Here is a 17,772-nt window from a genome sequence, read left to right on the forward strand (position 1 = left end):
TTATAAATTTATAATTATAATTATTAATTGTTTTTGTGTATATAATCTGATGTACATTATGATATCTCAAAGTAAGTTAGTTCACCTATATAACTTAGGTTTTAATAATCACTTCAACGGACCACTATCACTCCAATTTATAAGATGGAAGTTAAGATTTCCAAAGATGATTGTTTTCAAGTTACAAAATTAGCTATTCAGTGAAATATACCAACACAATTTCACCAGGAGGCTAGTATCTTTGTACAAATAAAATGAAGAAATACTAGGATCTCCTATAGCCCTTTTTTTCACCTCATTGTCTTGTCAGCTATTACTGTGACAGAATTCTCGTTCCCAGAGTAGAATTCTTTGCATTAAGGCGATGCTTTCCTAAACCTTAGGTTTATGCAATTCCTGAGTGTATCTTGTAACTACCTATTATGTGCAAACCTCCCCAGCGCCCCCTGACAACACCCGTAATGGGTAAAATACACTGCAAGGCACCACTCTTCTATTCAGTTTTCCATAACAAATATTGCTAATGTGGTCTGGAAGTATGAATTTAAAGTAATTATTATATTCTACAATTATAAATTATGAATTAACTACTAATATACCCTGAAAAGGAAATATATTGTAAAGATTAATGTAAAACAGACAGGCAATAAATGAACCGCAGGAGTACTACGAAAATGACTGAATGTGAGATGGGGGAGATCAATTGCAGCTCGGGATGAAGGTGGCCCTTCCAATAGCCCATCTGACAAATTATTCTGAAATTGTGAGCTCCTTGTCACTAAAGAGATTCAAGTGGGTGATTGAGAAGATTGAAGCACTGCATGAGTGCTTTGACTAGATGATGCTCAAAACCATTTCCACCCTGAGACTGAAATTCTGTGGTGTTCTCTGGATGATAGTACACATTGCAGACCACATACTGAGAACATAGGCACTAAATCCTCTACTTACAGGATGCCAGGAGTGATAACAGAAGTAAAAATAATGAGTGACAGTTGTAAGATGATTTAGAGTTTGCGAAGAGATTTTATGTAATGTTTAATTCTCACACCAAGTGTGCATGGAATTATTATTACTATCATCCCCATTATAGCTATGACAACTGGAACTCAGCAAAGTTGAAGGACTTGGCTTTGATTATCTAAGAAGGGATGAAGATGAGCTCTCGTACAAAACCATCTTTCCAAATCTCTGTATGTGATTACAATTGAGGACAAGTAATTTATATTATTCTTAGGTTTCCTTTGCCTTCAAAAAATTGTAGGAAAGGTTTAAAAATCAGTGAGACCCTGCATAAAAGTGTCTTAATACCACACCTTGATTCAACTTCTTAGGGGATTATGTTCTGTATGGCCTTTCCCGTGCAGCATTATCATTAAAATAAGCCCCTGGAAAAGAGGCCAGCCTGTTTACTATGATATCATGCTGCAGCATCATGCCCCAGTCAGAATACATTTCTAAAAGGGCCAGTCTCATTTATGGAAACCCTCAGGGAAACCAAGAGAGTAGGGAACTGCTGATCTGTCTGTTTTGCCTTGGTCACACTCATCATCTGAATTAGGAATGTAGGGTCATTTTAAATGTGCTGCTTCAGGGCTTCCTGTGGGTCAGAGTTTTTAATCTCATATAAATCTCACTTTGTACAAACCAGCTGACACCATCCAGTGCCAGTTCTGCAACTTCCCCGATGGAACAAGATGGGCTTCTTTACACTCTTTAAGAATCACTTGGCTAAGCAACTCCCTACGGGAGCAGGGCTAAATTTTCTTTCCTCTCTGCTGCTTTTGTCCACCTCTTCATCAACACTGAGGGGGAAGGATTTTACTAAACCTAATAACATCAATTTTCAGGCTATTTTAATATGTCTGAAATATGTAACAATGACTGTTTTAATAAAACTAGTTTGTTTTTATATTGCTGCATTAAAAGACCCTATGCGAAGGTGTCCCTTTCACCTGTGGAACTATTCCTGCAATCTAACCTTGAAGAAAGAGGAACTATGTTTTAATGACTCTTGGCTGTGAATTTAATGGGCTAACAAGGTTGCTTATAAAAGAAACAAGGGGACAGTGGGGTCCCCTTGAGTTGATTGTTTAGTAGTTTTTCCATTGTTTTGTTGTTGTTTTCCTCCCTGAAATAGGAATAAAGTGAATGAGAACTCAAGAGATCACTAGGGTAGGGTTAGGAATTTTAAATAAAGTGGGGGGAGGGTCCTTGGATGCCTGGGAGCTTATGCAGGGTAAATTGTGCTAGGGTTATATTGGAAGAATTAGATGTCTCAACCTAGTTAAAAAAACAGGGCAGATGGGATTGTTCAAGTTTCCAGAAGACATGTAGAAGCTAAATTCTCAGAGCCTGCCTCCCCCTTTCAGAAGAGAGAGAAAATCTCCAGTGTCTGCACTTAGTTGATTTTTCTTTTTCTTCCTCACGAAAATGTGGCTTCATCAGTAATAGCACTCTCCCTGCAGATAGGCTCCATACACGACTCTACCACAAGGCCCGTGGTGCTTACAAACCCCCAAACAGGTGGCCTGGAGCCCATGAGGGTGATGGGGAAACATCTAAATGTCACTCTTTGAAATGCTAAACTGAAAAAGTGGAGATGTTTGACATGAAACGAGTAGTGATATCTGTTATATACACATTGAAGTCATACCCTAGAAATGAAAAGAGTAAATAGCTTTTCAGTCTTTTATAAAGAATGTGAGGATGCAGGACCAGTAGATACAGACATTAATTCACTGAAAATTAAGCATTGAGTGCCTACCTGATGCCAGGCCCTGTTGTGGAGTCTGTAGGTGGATGAGTAAGACATACAAAGTACCTGAACTTATACTAAATTCTTAAAGTGTATTGACAGACAAGAGACAAGACAATTGAGAGAGTGATGTGAAGAAAATAAAACAGTGTTATACTATATGTATAGTGACTAGACATGGACAAAGGTGAGTGATTTTGCATTGGCTGGGAGAGGACAGTCTTCTCCATCTAGAGTCAGCATTTCTGGTAGTGGAAGCAGTGAGTGCAGATAAGGATCAGGTTTACCATGTTTAACAACAACAACAAAAACGGAGGGTGGAAGCAAGGGGGGGAGGTGGGTTTGGCTGGGGTGGGGAGAAAATGCAGACAACTATAACTGAGCAACAATAAAGTAATCTAAAATCTTTAAAAAAGAAGAAGAAGGCCATTATGTCTAAAGTTAGAGGGCGAAGAGGAAAGTGGTAAGAAACTAGATCAGCAAAGTTGGCAGAGATCATATCATATGGAACTTTGTAAGTAAATATAAAGACTTTGGATTTTATTATAATTGTAATGGGAAGCCACTGGTGGCTTTTAAGACGGGGTTGAGGAGAATATAATCTCACTTATGGTTTCTTGATTTTGTTTTTTAATTTTTTTCCATAAAAATAATAAACTTTATTAGGGAAAGAGTAGAAGCAGGGAGCCCAATTAGGAGGTCATTGCAATAGTCCTCCAAGGAGATAACATAGGCATGTATTAGGCTGGCCACAGAGAAAGCAAAATGAAAACATGGATTTGGAACATGTTTTGAAAGTAGAGCCATGGGAATTTGTTTATGCTTTGCATGTCAGTTTTGGAGGAAAGAAAAGAAAAATAGATGATGTGTAGACTGAATATAAAGCCATGGAGCAGATGAATTTCCCTAAGAAAAATTTAGGCTACATATTTAGGCTCAGGATGGCTTCCAGATGTGTTATGGAAGGTCTAAAACTGAGCCTTTTAGTTGTAGAACATTCCTTACTTAAGTAGAGGAGAAGCCAACAAAGGCACTAAGAAAAATACCTCTGCTGATGATGCTTAGGATTTTGGCTTTCACAATTTGAACATGGCAACACTTATTTGTTGAGATGAGGAGTACAGGTTTGACATGGGAGCCGTCAAGACAAAAAAAGTCAAACTCATAGAAACACAGTAGAATGGTAGTTTCCAGGGGCTGGGAAAGAGGAGAAATGGGGAGATGGTAAAAAAATATGAACTTTTATTTATAAGATGAACAAGTTTTGAAGATCTAATGTACAACATGGCAACTGTAGTTATTACTGTAGCAGGGGTGTCCAATCTTTTGGCATCTCTGAGCCACATGGGAAGAAGAAGAGTTGTCTTGGGCCACACATTAAATACACTGTGACACATAATCACAAAAGAAATCTCATAATGTTTTAAGTAAATTTACAATTTCGTGTTGGGTCACATAGCCATCCTGAGCCACATGTGGCCCTCAGGACACAGGTTGGACACTCCTGCACTTGAAATTTGCTAAAAGGGTAAATTTAAGCATTCTCCCCACAGATGTACATAATAGATAACTGTGTGAGGCGACAGATGTGTTAATTATGTAACTTGATTGTGTTAAGTATTTCAAAACATATGTCAAATCATCATATTGTACATTTCAAATGATACAATATTGCTTGTCAAGTATTCCTCAAAAAAGCTGGGAAGGGGAGTTCTATTTTGGCCATGTTAATTTTGAGATTCCTATTAGAGATTCAAATGGAGATGTCAAGTAGGCAATTGGGTATCACTTGGAATGTGGTATCCTCAGCCAATCATTGCAACACAGTGGGCAGAGAAATAAAATGCACTGTGATAAATTAGAGCTCTGGCCAGAGGAGAAGGTAAATAAATCATCTAACTCTTAAGCATAGTAAGAGTTGACCCCATTCAGAATCTCTAGCATTCTGTTGCAGGATTGTCAGAATCACTTATGAAGAGACGGGTTTTTTGTTTTGTTTTTAAATATTGTATTGTTTATGCTATTATGTTTTTTAAATATTGTATTGTTTATGCTATTGTTTATGCTATTAAAAGTTGTCCCACTTTTTTCCCTTTCTCCCTTCCACCCAACCCACCCCCCACTTCCATAATCAGTCCCTTCATGGTTGTCCATGTTCATGGGTCCTTCATATATGTTCTTTGACAATACCTTCACCTTCTTTCAGTTAGTTCCCACCTCCCTTCTCCCCTCTTACAGCTGTCAGTCTGTTTCATCATTCTATGCCTCTGGTTCTACTTTGCTCATTAGTTTATTTTGTTCATTAGATTTTTCTTATAAGTGAGATCATACACTACGGTATTTGTCTTTCACCGACTGGCTTATTTCACTTAGCAATTAGATGTTTTTATACTATCCCTTAGATATATGTAAATGTCTATAATGCATAATAATGACCTTATCACATAAAGTCAGCAGGTCATTTATACTGGACATCAGGTTCACAAGTTTGATGCTTCTTTTAGACATTAATTACTATCTTATTGGCGGGAATAAACTATAAGTACTCTCACTATATAGGATATAATAATTAAGTTGGCAAATGTGAATAATTAATGTTATTTTTTTCTAGCTATAGGTATCTTTTATTTTCTAGTATACTAAGGTTCTCAACAACAGAAATTCCTTGGGCCTCTCTCGGCCTCTGAGAGGCCCTGACATGATGACATTGGCACATGAAAACGCAGCTCAAGGATTACGCTAAAGGGATTGATTTTTAGGGCACTTACTATAGGTATTTTTCACATGACATTAGTGGTAATTATAGAACCCCTCTTTATCACTCTAAAAGGATACTCAAACCAAGAAAATTTATAGAAATATATTATATTCTGAAATGTATGAAATGTATTCCATTCAATCGGCATTACCAAGGGTTGCATTTATAATTTAAAGCCCCTATTTTTTGGCATTCAGGAGAGCACCAATGGCAGTGGTCAGTAGCTATAAAATGTCTCCATAATGATATATAGCAGAAAAGGCATATGACACCTCTAAGGCTGAACAAAACTCAGCTTGGAGAGGGTCTTGCTATATATTTTGCAACTCCTCAAGATACACTCAAACTAACAGGCCACTGGAAAAATAATTCCTATCTACAAAAACCTGTGAATCTTTGGCACTTTACTGTATATAATCAGAAGCTATAATAATTCATCTTAGCAGCCTCTTGCCCATCAGAGAAAAGTGGTAAGAAAATAAGGTTCTGTCCATCCCAAAGGCCACAATAATATCCATAATGGAGAACAGGCAACGGTTTAACCAAAAGCAGAAAATGATTTCACTTTCCCTGTCAGCACAGCACAAGTGTGGTTCAGAAGAACAGATCAGGAAGCTCACCTAATGATTCTGAATATGCAGAGCCAAACTCTGGAGAGGTTGAGAGCCCTTCCAGCCATGGTAAGAAAGAGGCTAAGAGATTTCAGTCTGCAGGATACAGTTCATGTGTTCTGAAAAGGAAAGGGGCTATTATTGTTTTAAAAGGAAAAGAGAAAAGGAAAGGAAATGAGGGGAGGCGGGAACTCAGCTGCTGGAGAGTAAAAGCTAAAGGTGTTAAGAGATCCATAAACATGACCTAAGACAACACAGGTGTGCTCAGGAAGTATGAGTTCCATATGGCAAGGTGCTGCCTGATATGTAAAACACAGTGGTACCCCCACCCCCAGGCCCTCTCTGCATAATCAAGGGAGTGGCGATGAGAGTTTTATTTAAGATGACTTTAAAGTATTCACCGGTAAGAAATGTGGAAGATCAGGCTCTCTTTCCACTTGAAACCCATTTAGCTACTACCTCAGAACGGCAGAGCACCAGGCTAGGGAGTAATCCGTGTATTTATTTCTCCTGTTTCTCCTCATTCTCAGCCTACCACACATAAACAACTCACTACATTTGCACATAAAGCATATAGTAATCAAGGCTCAGGAAGGAAAATAGAGCTGGGAAAGAGAATACAAACTCCAGAGAGGAGTGTGATTTTTACAATAATGGTCATGAAAGTGCTTGGTGCTATCTGTGGTGGCTTCTAAGGAGAGATCTAGCAGTGAGCGGGACATGCACCTCTTGGGAGGACAGCATGCCAAGCAAAGGGCACAGGAAGAACAAAACTCTGGAGGTGTGAAAATGCCCAGGGTTTTTGAGGAACTGTATAATCTTCAGTACAGTTAGAGGAATACAATCAAAATAAACAGTGGAAGTAAGTAAGTAGTAGGGGCCTAATTATGTAGAGCCTTATAATCCTTTCCTCATATCAGCATCAGAGGTTTTCTGAGGAGTGCGATAATCTCTGGGCTTAATAGAATCACTCTTGGACTGTGTTGAAAATAAATTGCAAAGGAGCTAGTGCAAAAGAAGGAAGACGAGTTAAAATATTATGGAAATAATCCAGTGAAGAGATGGTGTCTGGGAACAAGACAGTAACTTTGAAAGCAGTCAGGAATAGTCAGATTGTGGGTATATTTTGAAAGTAGGCCTTAAAGGACTTGCTAATGGGTTGAATTTGTCCTGTGATAGAAAGGAAGGGATCCAGGAGCTAGTTACTATTTACTAAAATAGGCAAGGATCAGATGGCATAAAACCTGCAATAAATTATTTCACAAGATGAGAAGTAGTAACATGTTTGACCACATGAATTTGTTTTAAAAATTAGAGTTCAGAAATCCATCATAGTCTCTTTTATGTTCTATTCACTATAACAAAATTGGGCTTAAAAATAATTCAATTGAATTACCTTTAGCATAGAATTTTTGATAATTATCTTCATTCTCCTCTTTTTATCTTGTTTTATTTTTGTGTTGTACATTTGTTCTTGGCCTACTTGTGATTTTCCTCTACCATGCTTCCAATACATTTTTCAAATTAAAGTAATAAAAAAAAAATAACAAAGCTTCCTAACTTGTGTTTTCCAGAAATGTCAAGGGCTCATAATATTCCCTTGAATTTTAATATATTTCATACCATATAATTGAGTATAACAGATGGAAGAGAGGATTGAGGTTTTATACTTTTTCCTAAAAGGCTGTGGATACATGAACAAGTTTTCACATTTCTAGTGCAAAATACTATTTTTATGTTAATGTATTTTAAATGTATTATTTTTAATCAAGCATTGGTGGATTCAGAAGATATTTACTGTGATATCTATATATAATGATATTTTTTAAATATTCCCCCAAAATATGTCCCTGTTATATTAGAAGTTACTCCAACTTGCCCAGATACATACAAAGCACCAAGTAATTGAGTCTCCAGGGATGTTATAGAGAATCACTTGCTATAATACAGAGTTGAATTATAGCAAGGATGTCAAACATGAGACTCAATAAAGCAACACTTGAAATCTCTGAATTAAAATATTTCTAAACCTTATTGCTCTGAAAAAAGAAGAAGAGCGATAATATGTAGCCTGAATTTATTATTTGGCAAAAAAATATATAATTACACATATAAATATATTAACATATATGTTCTTTTTTCACATGTGAAACCCAGCTTTACTATAAATTTGAGAATTAAGTACAACTTCCCTTTTGGCCAAATGGAAAGAATTGATACAGACAATTATAAGTGTTAGAAGCTACTTGAAAATCTCATGAACAATATTGAAAATATAGTACCAATCTATTTACACATATAAATTTTATTGTAGCAATGTTATCTGAAAAATATTATAAAAAGATACCTAACAAAAAGTAAATAATTTTCTGTTTATGTACTAATTATATTTTTGCATAATCTTGTTTAGTCTTTGTCTATACACATACATAATTGATATCCCTTTAATTAGTGTATGTATTTTATGTATTATTTTTACCTATCATTATAAGGATATGTGCATGTTCTTACATAGCCTGTAAAATTAAAATGTAATCCCATTCAGTGGGTTCTCTTTTTATTTTGTTTATAGTTTCCTTTGCTGGGAAAAGTTTTTCACCAATGGCACATCAGATAAGTGGTAAATATACAAAATTTATAAAGAATTTATGAAAACTCAACCCTAAAGAAACAAACAACACAATTAAAAAATGGCCAAAGGACCTAAATGAACACTTCTCCAAAGAGGACATACAGATGGCTAATACACATATGAAAAAATGCTCAACATCAGTAATCATCAGAAAGATGCAAATTAAAACCACAATGAAATATCGCCTCACATCTGTCACAATAGCTATCATCAATAACTGAAGAAAAGGGAATGCTCATGCACTGTTGGTAGGAATGGAGACTAGTACAGCCACTATGTAAAGCGGTATGGAATTACATCAAATAATAAAAAATAGAACTACCTTATGACCCAGTGATCTCAACTCTGGGAATATATCCAAAGAAACCCAAAACACTAATTCTAAAGAATATATGCACTCCTACATTCATGGCAGCATTATTTACTGTAGCCAAGATTTGGAAGCAGCCCAAGTGCCCATCAGTAGACGAGTAGATAAAAAAACTGTGGTACATTTACACAATGGGATACTACTCAGCCATGAAAAAAGAAAAGTTTACCTTTTGTGATGGCGTGGTTGGATCTGGGGAGCATTATGCTAAGTGAAATAAACCAGTTAGAGAAACACAAGTTCCATATGATTTCACTTATATGTGGAATCTAATGAACAAAATATATTAAACAAAATAAAAACAGACTCACAGATACAGAGAACAGACTGACTGCTGTGAGTAGGGAAGTGGGTTGGGGGCTGGGTGATAAAGGTGAAGGAATTAAGCCAAAACAAACAAACAAACAAACCCTCATAGACACAGGCAATAGTATAGTGATTACCAGAGTGAAAGGGGGTGATGAGAAGTAGAAGAAGGTAAAGGGGGGATAAATGGTGGTGGAACGTGACTCAGTTTGGGGTTGCGAACACATAACACAATATACAGATGTTGTATTATACAGTTGCACACCTGAAACATATGATTTTATTAACCAATATGACTCCAATAAATTCACTTATAATGTAATCATTGCATAACATTTAATTGAGTGGTTCTGTAATACACTTATAAGTAATTTTTTAAGGTTAGACATTAAATCATCTATGTTTTGCAAGCATGGAAAATGCTACAAAGACTGTAACTAGGCACATAATGTTTCATTTCTTGAATTTAATCAAAGAGTTGTGAATGATTATATATAATGATATACATGTTATGGCCCACAATACTATAATTCTTTTCAAAGTTTATATTTCTATTTCTAATACTATATATGTATCTTTTTGAAGTTTACTAGGGTAATAGTTATAAAACACTTTATCTGATTATTTAAGTAAGTTGCTTTCCATGTGTTACATTGTTACATTACTATTAGTGACAATTTAATATTATCATTTTATTGTATTATTTTTATATACTTTCAACTCTTATAATTTTGACTCCCCCAAAAAGTATTTTTACATCTCCCAAAGGCTAAGAATCCGTGTGAACTTCTCTTTGATCTGTGTACATCTTCATCTAGCCTTTGCCAACAAAGTTTCCCAGAGTAGTTGCCTGTTATAATTCTCTTTGGCTGAGATTTCAGTTCTTCCTCTAAGTTAAAATAAGCCATGATTTAAATTTCTGTGAATGCTTGACATACACTCTGATTGCTTAACAGGGACTCATGCTCTTTAATTCAAAGTGGAAATTTTCCTTTCCTACACCCCTTAAACTACAATTATATGCAGGGATTGCCACTGTGCTTGCTAAGACCATGCCCAGAAGACACAGATGGCTCATGTTCTTCAGAGAGCACCATAACTTAAGCTGAGACTAGTGCTCATTCCAGCACTGAACAAGCCTTCGTTGAGTCCCTGCTGGGTGTAAGCTCAGCTTGTTCCTGCTAAATCTCCAGGAACCAGAGGCGATTTTCTTACTATCATTATATTCCAGGTGTTTCATCAGCAAATGAGGGTGTTTTTCAATTCTGGAATCCTTGCACATTGTTTTGAAATAACTACATTAAAATCATACTTCAGAAGTTAGTGTAGTCTGATTTGTACAGCAAGAATAATATTACCCTCTAATTCCCTGTTGCTGCATGCCATTATACAAAATGGTACAAATTAAGTGTGTTGATGCCACTGGGCCATTAGATACATGAAGTATGAGAAGCGTTGAAGGCACTGACTGTGACAACATTTTTGACTTGATGTATACAACAGGGTATGTTCTTGGCAACACGAAGTCAGTAGCTTAGTTGGTAGCACAGGTGGAGATAGGGACATGCCCTAGTTACACACTACAGATACACGTCCTTGGCCAAGTGCCCAAACACCGAGCAAATGATACGTCCTTAAGAAAGAAAGAAAAAAATCATGACCATTCTTGATGTTGGGAGTCGTTTAAATCTAACATCCCGTAACTTCACTGACACAGTTATTCAATTAAAAAGACTTCACCAAAGACACTGAAATAGAGAACAGACTGACAGTGTTCAGAGGGGCGAGGAGAGGGAATTTCAGGGGAATTTCAGGGAAAAAGGGGAAGGGTTTACAGGAACAAGTATAAAGGACACATGGATAAAAACTAGGGGTGGGTGGAAATGGGAGGGAGAAGGGGAGGGCTGGGTGGGTGGGCTGGGATGGAAATAAAAGATAGAAAATTGTACTGCAACAACAATTAAAATAAAATTTTAAAGAAAAGACTTAAGAAGACAGTAGAAAATTCAAGCAAAAGTTAGTTTTAGAAATCTGGTCATCTGGGTGATACTCCATTGGAGGGAATTTTGCTAAAGACTCCAGGCTTCCAGCAAGTTTCTGACCCTGATGAATTTAACTGACATAAACAAAGAACAACATGTCTTTTAGTGTGTGGGTCTCTGGTGATATTTAAATGTATACTTCCATTTTTAACATTCTTTTGTGTATTTGTAGCCGGAGTAACTGGGCTAGAACTAAGGAGAAAGAATTTATGCAGAGGCACATCCTTGGGGATGGACTTCAAATTTGGAGCTTCCCGGTTATTCAGACTTCAACAGGGGTAAAAGTTTGATTGTTTTGAAGTTCTCGTTTTGGTTGGCATGACGCAGACTTTGTAGTGGGAAGGAGGCAAATGGAAGTCTTAGAGTAGCTCATCCACCCCATTGCTCAGAACTAAATTTCAAGTCTCAGCTGATTGGGCAGCCTATTGGAAGGGACATGAGAACCCTAGCTACACAGAGCTGGGGAAACAGGCCCAGGGTCAAGGCAGTGATGGCTAGACTGTTGAGTATAAACTTACTCAACTGTTTTAAAGTAAACTATAACTTAATAAACTTTTAACTATACATCATCAGGAGTGCAATTTTATCTGCAGACATGTAAAGATGCTTATAGCCCTCATTCAAAAATAGAAAAAAAAGTTCATTAAATTAACTATAATATGAAGGCAATTACTAGTTGAGGCTACAGACATACTCATTTCTGATAATAATATAATGATAATAATAGTTAACAATAAGTGAGAACTGAACTACTATTTCCCCCATTTTATAGATGAAGGAACTCATACAAAAAGTGGTCAAGTTACTTTTCTAACATCACACAGTTAGTAAGTGATAGGGCCAGGACATTAATACAGAAAAAAAAATGGATTCTGGAGCACTATGGAAAAAATTATTTTTTTAAGAAAACACCACCCTGGCTGGTGTAGCTCAGTGGATTGAGCACAGGTTGCGAACCAAAGTGTCACAGGTTCGATTCCCAGCCAGGGCACATGCCTAGGTTGCAGGCCATAACCCCCAGCAACTGCACATTGATGTTTCTCTCTCTCTCTGTCTCCCTCCCTTCCCTCTCTAAAAATAAATAAATAAAATCTTAAAAAACAAAAAACTGAGGACTCTTTAAAAAAAAAAAGAAAAAAGAAAACACCATATTTTAAATATTCACTAGGGATAGAATAGTTTATTTAATATAAAACTAAGGTACATCATGGTCTGTAAAAGGATTCAAAGAGAAAAGGAGGATATCCAAGCAATTGGTATGAAATATTATCTTTCTAAACAAAGTATCTATAAAATAAGCATATGGAAAAAGGAAAATAAAAATGTTTGGGAGTGAAGTTTTTAGATACAGAAAACTGACTTGATATTTAACTTATTTTAAAGTCAGTGAAATAGTATTGATATTTTCCTTTTTGTGTTGTATATTTTATAGTTCTTTATTACATTCATATATGACTATAATATGTGGAAAAATCCTTTATATACCTACTTGTTCGGTTTTCCCTACTACATCTGTGTTTCAAATATAGCTCAAGGTAAAAATTATTATATTGATATAAGCAATTATTGCTCTACTGATCTCATAAATGTACGGAGATAGCATTCTGTACTATCCTCTCTTTTTAGAAAATTCTTTGTTTCACTTTCTTATCTTGTTTATTTCTTTATCAAGTCCTATACTGTCCTTTTAATTTTGCAATTGGAAGTAAAATTTTTAGGGCATTGCCTGATACCAAACAAGCTCCTTATAAATGTTAGGTATTAGTTGATCATTGCCCTCTGCAAAGGAATGGGTAACCAGGGTAACTGCTGGAATTATTTATTCACTACATTTCCACTAGAGGGAGGGCCAAGTATGTTTTGTGCACTATGATAACTGGCACATTGTAGGTAGTTTTACATAAGCTGCATGGGAAGAAGCAAAGTAAGGAAATGGTGAGAACATGATGGATGGAATATGATGGTGCCAGGAAGCAGGAAAGCAGCTTGCTGGGGGAACCCAGTGTATTTTATGAGGCATGCCATAGTGGTCAAAAACTAATACTCGAGGCATGTGTTAGGAATAGCAGACAATAACAAAAACAAAAACAAAACAAAAAACCCACCCTGACGTCTAGGAATAAAAGCCTCGCCCTTTTCTCTCCATTTTGAAATTACTGAGTCAGACAATGTTAATGAGATTTTTAAGACTTTTAGCCTTGATGCATAATCTGTAAACTTTAATGTTTGTTCTCCATCAGTCTTATTTAATTTTTTTTTTTTTTTGCTCTAACTTTGTCCAACAAAATAATAGGAATTCCTAGGAAAGCTGAGCAGGACATGCCAAATAAAGGGCACGTGTTTTCAAGCAAGAGAGACCTTCAACAGAAATATTAATAATTACCTATGAATTCACATGAGCAAGAGATATTTTCAAAAAAATGTCCAGCCACACTTATTTCCTCCACAGTCCTAGAGAAGTTCAAAAAGAAACAAGTCACTTTCCCATAGTGGTTCTCAAACTTGAGAGTGCATCAGAATCACCGAGAAGGCTTGTCAAACCATGAATTGCTGGCTCCATTCATAGAGTTTCTGATTTAAGCAATCTGAGGTAGGACCTAGGAATTTTCATCCTAACTGGGTCCCAGGTAATGGCAATGATACTGCTAGTCTGTGGATTATATTCTTAGCACCACTCACTGTTCTGTGACAATCAGTTCAATTAATTAAAGCAGCACTCTGCTGAAGCTCAATTATAGGTGTGATTCTCAAAATGGCCAGGGATCAGAGGGTGTTGTTGAACCATTACCAGTTAATAACCATTATTTTAAAAATAACTTAGTACACATGCTTTATACTTTTGAATCAATTGTATCATTTTCATATAGTAAATGTTATACATTATATTGAATGATGCTACAGGGCATCAATGCCTAATTTTTAGCTGAAGTATTGGGATTTTTCTGTCAATTATTTCCCCCTAGTCTCAGAACAAGAAATATTTTCTTTCTCTTTTTTACATAAAAAGTCTTGGTCATACTTTCATCACTTCTGCATTCTTGCCACTTTCTCTGCTTTAACTGAAATAATCTAAAAGTGCTATGAACGATGTACCTCATGTATTTTTCAAAATCATAACTGGTACTTCTAATGAATCATTTTGAAAATCGAGTGCTTGTTTTTATCTTTACTTTAATAATGGGCTTCATATTGTTTGGTTTTGATTTGTTGGTTTTTTTGGGGGGGAAATATGATTGTCACTGAGTTTCATGTTTCCCTAACACACAAACCCAAGGTTTAGTTTAATTTCATTTATTTCAAATACTAGACAGCTGCTAGGTCTCATTTCTTCTTTTTTCAATTGACCTAGAATGTTTTACCTTTCATATTTTTCTTTAAAGACTTTCTAATCTTATCTAATATTGCTCATTTTGTAACTCCTTTACCCAGTTCCTCATGAGTTTAGCAGAAAAATAAGTATGAAGATGGTGGCGACATTTCAGAGCTGTCCTTAAATTTGATCAGTCTAATGGGGAGAAATGTCTGTCACACTATTAATTAGCATCATGTAGCAAACAACTTGGTTTGGTGGAGTCCATTAATTTTCATCTGTTTTTATTAAGAGTATAACTGTTTCTTCCACTTCTATTGAATTGGTTGATTAATTTACAAGTAAAATAATTCACACGGAGGCAGAAACTAACTCCAGTGCTAAGTCATTGGGACACATTGTCTTACATTTCAGGTATTTGGGGTAAACTTCAGGCCACGTCTTCTATATTTTAAATGTTAATTATTTAATTCTAGTAACAACTATTTCTAAAGTATAATTTTGATCAAAAAGCCCAAAAGCTAGAAAGAGATACTTCATATTTTAAATATAATTATACTTATCTTTAGTTTACTGCCTAGCAACTTGTTTAATGGAAAGCAATATTTACTAGTAATCCATTTTATCATAGTTGATTGATTGATTTTGTTATATAAAACTGTGTGGTTTCTCTATCCTGACTTTGAGTACTTTATCCCAACAAATTTAGTACTAATAAATAAAACTCATGGAAGTTATTTTTAATCATGTAGGAAGTTATTGTATTTATTTATTTTTATAATCTATTTTGATTTAATTTCAAACTTTTAGAAAATTGCAAATCTTTCGAGAACTGTGAAAACTTTCCCATATGCCTAGTTTCCCTAATTTTTAATATTTCCCTCTCTCCCCTCTCTCTCTGTACCTATTATCAAGCCACTGGCATGGTGCCCATTATTTCCAAACATGCCAATATGCATTTTCTCCAAACAAGAACACTCATATATAACATCTCTTTAACTCTCCCAATCAGAAAATCAACATGTATGGAGGGGGGGACCCAAAAAAAACCCAGAATTTTTTCTGGAGGGTGGGCCCCTCATAGTCCAGGCTTCCCCCACTAGGCAGGTGTTCTAGGAACCGATCTGTGTCAGTGTACCAGCTGGTATTTTTGTGAGAGGCTGCATTTGGGTTCGGCAAAATGTTTCTGAAGATTCTCTCAATGTATTTGCCCATCTCATGACGGGTGATTTGGAGCAAACCTGCCCACACCGTGCTAAGTGTTAGCAGTTTTCGATTAAAAACAGCAAGACTGTTGTTCCCCACCCTCCCTATTCACCCAATCTTGCCCCGAGCCACTTTTTTTGTTTCCCCTGATGGAAAAGTCCTCAAAGGGAAATATTCTCTGATGTGGGAGAGGTGAAACAAAAAACAGCAGAAGTTCTAAAAGGCCTCAAAATCAATAAGTTCAAAAACTGGGCTCAGCAGTGGAAAAAAAAAAAAACTCAATTAGGTGGATTGCATCAAATGGAGAGTACTCTGAAGGTGACTGATGTAAGAATAAATACACAACTTTTAATAAATAAATTTTGTTTTTTTCAGTCCCCCCTCATATTGCATGCTTCTGCCCAGACCCCAGAACCCAATTTGAGAACCCCAACTGTCAACAATGCCTCCTTTTCCTTTTTGGTCCAGGAAACAAACCAGGATTCTGAATTGCATTAAGTTGTCTCGTCTCCCCAGTCTCCTTTAATCACAAACAGTTCCTGAGCCTCTCCTTGTCTTTCGTAATGCAGGCAGTCAGAAAGAATACAGGCATTTTATTCTGTTAAGATTACCATCAACCAGGGTCCATCTGATGCTTCTTCATGACCAGTCTCAGACCAGGTACCCTGGGCTGGAACACTGTGGAAGTGACATGCTTTTCTCAGAGCATCACCTTGGTGGCACATCATGGTGACCCATGCCATCACTTGTTAGGCTGGATTTGAATCGCTTGCTAAAGGTGTTGCCTGTCAACTTTCTCTACCATAGGGTAACTTGGTTTCATTATTCAATTAAGTATGTTGTGGGGTGATACTGTAAGATTATATCAATATCCTGTTCCTCATCAAACCCATTCTCCAGCCTTAGTATATCCACTAACGACTCCAGAATATATTACCACTGTTATGGCTGGTAAATACAAAAGCAAATTTTGATGGTAAAAATTTTCCAGATTTTGTCAGTGTAATTAATATCTTCCAAGATGGTTCCTGTGACTTTTTTGGCATATTCTCATCTTCTTTCAGCATTTGCTTGTTTCGGGCACAATATGCTTTAAGCTCACCTTATTCTTTCTCTGACCAGTCCTAGAATCATCCAAATTTCTAAGGAACCCTGGTTCTTTCAGGCTAGTACTTCTGAACAGAGATCTCAGACTCAGTGTGCCCACTGCCACTGAGACACCACTGCTTCCAGGCCTTCTCGGCAGGTAGAATTGATATATGCATCTCTGTATTTCCAAATCTATCTCTGACTATTACTGAAAAATATCTTTTCATGATTCTACCTCCAATTCCAGTTAAAAACCACAAGATTTTTTCTATATCTATAAATCCTTTCCTGACCCCTATTATTCTCAATCTATTTACTTGCTTATCTATAGGGAACCGATCAGCATGGCAGTGGCAAATGTAGCCCAGCATCCATCCAGAAAACCAATCAAATGTGAGGCCCACAGATCGGCTTTCCCACGGGGAACCAGGCCGGCAGTGTACCTAGGCTGCTTTGAGGCTTGCTTTTGCTAAAACTCCCTCACCCTGAGCTAAGACTGCAGATGTTTAATGTTTATCTCTGAAGGAACTCCCTACAGTCTGTGCTAAGATGTCCCAAAGATGAAATGTAACCAAATCAATCATTTTTATCATTCCCTTGCATTTGCAACTTTTTTTTTTGTTATCTGTAAGAAGTAATCACTTACCTAAATCTAGAAATAATGAGAACCTTCTTTGATGTAATGCTACT

This window comes from Phyllostomus discolor, chromosome 3 (assembly GCF_004126475.2).
Source record: "Phyllostomus discolor isolate MPI-MPIP mPhyDis1 chromosome 3, mPhyDis1.pri.v3, whole genome shotgun sequence".
Classification (NCBI taxonomy): domain Eukaryota; kingdom Metazoa; phylum Chordata; class Mammalia; order Chiroptera; family Phyllostomidae; genus Phyllostomus; species Phyllostomus discolor.